The following is a 3,340-nucleotide window of genomic DNA, read 5'->3' as shown; positions in this document are numbered from 1 at the left end:
ATCTATCATCTATTTATCATCTATCGATATCTATCATCTATATCATCTATCTATCTACTATCTATCTATATCTATCTATCTATCTATCTATCATCTATCTATCTATCTATCTATCTATCTATCTATCTATCTATCATCTATCTATCTATCTATCTATCATCTATCTATCTATATCTATCTATCATCTATCTATCATCTATCTATCTCTATCTATCTATCTCTATCTATCTATCTATCTATCTATCATCTATCTATCTATCATCTATCTATCTATCTATCTATCTATCTATCTATCTATCTATCTATCTATCATCATCTATCTATCTATCTATCATCTATCATCTATATCATCTATCATCATCTATCATCTATCATCTATCATCTATCTATCATCTATCTATCTATCTATCTGTCTATCTATCTATCATCTATCTATCTATCTATCTATCTATCTATCTATCTATCTATCTATCATCTATCATCTATCTTTCTATCATCTATCATCTATCTATCTATCTATCATCTATCTATCTATCTATCATCTATCTATCTATCTATCTATCTATCTATCTATCTATCTATCATCTATCTATCATCTATCTATCATCTATCTATCTATCATCTATCATCTATCTATCATCTATCATCTATCTATCTATCTATCATCTATCTATCATCTATCTATCTAATCTGATCTATCTATATCATCTATCATCTATCATCTATCATCTCTATCTATCATCATCATCTATCATCTATCTATCCATCCATCTGTCCATCCATGCATCCTATTGGTTCTGTTTCTCTGGAGAGCCCTGATTTATATAGGAAGTGAATAAGACAGTAACATAAATGTGGGCAATTCATTTAGGAAGCTTAATTTCAAGTGGATAGAACTGGAAGGGTTTGAGAAAAAGATAAAGAAAGAGAAAGAGAGAATATCATTTCAATAGTTAGAGAAGAATGTAGGGCAGGAAAAGTTGGTGTAATACTGTAGCTATTACTCATGAAAGTCTGCTTGGGTTGTTTGGCACAGTAGTCTAATATGGCCTGGAGAGAATTCCATAGTGAATGTTCCTGAACCAAGAGGGAGGTTAAGTAGCTGGGAAGAATCTACATATAGGACTGCTCATTACAAAAAAGATGATTCCTAAAAGGGAGTCAGAGATCTATCTGCTACAAGAGTAGTACCTAGGGTATAAGGTCATGTATTGACAGCCAGGAAGCAGTGCCAAGAATGAGCTCTCTACACACCAACCTGAGTCACATATGTACTTCTTACATATTAGTCACATATGTCCTACCTTAGCTAGGACAAGTCTACCTATGGATGGGGGACTAGAAGGGCTGAAATCACAGAGCCTAACAAATAGAAGCAAGAGTGAGCCAGGAACCTAACTGATCATGTATAAATCAGAGAACAGAGTAAGAAGCTGGCCAGGTAGGGATGGGAGAGGCAAGTGATGAGTAACCCATTGGGAGAGGATTTTGAAATAGGAGAGAGTGATCTTGGCTCCTCCCTTTTTGGCTCTCAATTTGCTGGCCCCAGGTGTTATGGCACAAGTGATATGAAGCTTAAATAGTACCTGGCACATAGATAAGTGCTTAATGTTAGTTATTATTCCTGTATTGCATTTATCCATAGGAATTATTTTTAATTCAGAAGTCAGAATATATATAGAATATATATTATATGTATATATTTAATTATATTTTTACCTTTGTCTGTTTAATCTATTTGGAATTTGTTTTGGAATGATGCTGTTGCTCTCCTACCTGAATCGCTAGTCACTTTCCTGGCACAATTTATTGAATGGGTTTTTTTAATTTGGTTGAAATATCCTCTAGCTTCTTTGTCAGGTTTGAGAATCTGAGAAATTTTTAAAACTTTGCTGTTGTTGTTTGTGGTACGTGATGCATCAGAATATGGTGAGGGTACAGGTTTGTGATAAGACCGTCATGAAATGCAGAATCTTAGGCCTGGCTCCAGACTTGCTGAACCAAAATCTGCATTTTAATAAGAGCACATGAAAGTATGAGAAATACTAAGCTAGACCATTCTCTGTCTCTTCCCATCCCCTCCCATATACATACACACATTTTTTCTTGCAAAGTAATGCATGTTCATCATATAATATTTGGAAATTTAGTTAAGTGTAAAGAAATAAAAATTACATAAAATCCAACCACCTAGAATTGGCCCCTATGAATATTATAATTATTTTCTAGAATTTTATTAATTACTTTTTAAATTTGGAATTACAATATACATATTGCTTTCCACTCAGGTTATTACCAGACATTTCCACACATACTAAATATTCTTCAAAATCATGGATTTTAGTGGCTGCATGATAATTTACCATATGAATGAAGTTTCCTTTACTTAATAGTAACTCCATGGTTAAATAGCCAGGTTGTTTTTGTCTGATTGGTATTGTGTTGTGCACATTCTTGTACATGCATTTTGAATGATTATTTGATTAACTCCCAAAGATAGAGTCCTACAGGATTAAAGAGTAAGAATAATTGTAAGAATATTGATATATATGGCCTAATTGTTGGAACAATTTACTTTTCACAGCAGTGTATAAACATACTTACTGTGGTATATCTCTTCTAGCCAGCATTTTTTTTCAAATTTTTTATTTTAAAATGATTACAGACTCACAGGAAATTTGAAGAGTAGTACTAGAGTTCTGTGAGCCCTTCACCCAGCTGCTTGCAATATCAAAGCCAACATCTATATGTGGATTAAATGGCCTAGAGCTACACGTGCATATAAAAACTGGTTAAATCTGAGTATAATCTGTAGTCTAGATGTGTATAAACAACGCCACAGTCGGGATACAGACCTGTTCTACATTCACAAAGGAATTCTTTTGTGCTACCCTTTCATAGTCATTCTCATCTCTTGTTCTGGTCCCTCTCCCCTGGCAACCATTGATCTCTTCTCCTTTTTTATGGTTTTGTCATTTCAAGGATTTTATATAAATGCAATCATATAGTATGTAACCTTTTGAAATTAGCATTTTTTAAAAAAATATATCTTTATTGATTTCAGAGAGAGGAAAGGAGAAGGAGAGAGAGAGATAGAAACATCAATGATGAGAGAGTCATTGATCGGCTGCCTCCTGCACGCACCCCGACTGGGGATCAAGCCCGGAACCGGAGCCTGTGCCCTGACTGGGAATCGAACCCCGATCACCTGGATCCTAGGTTGACCCTCAACCGCTGAGCCACACCCAGCCGGGCAAAATTAGCATTTTTTTCATTCAGAATGATGACCTTGAGATCCATTCAAGTTAATGCATGCATAAATATTTTATTCCTTTTTATT

The sequence above is a fragment of the Miniopterus schreibersii genome (assembly GCF_964146895.1).
Source record: "Miniopterus schreibersii genome assembly, chromosome: X".
NCBI classification, from domain to species: Eukaryota; Metazoa; Chordata; class Mammalia; order Chiroptera; family Miniopteridae; genus Miniopterus; species Miniopterus schreibersii.
The sequence above is the reverse complement of the archived record's forward strand: the minus strand, read 5'-3'. Positions refer to the sequence as shown.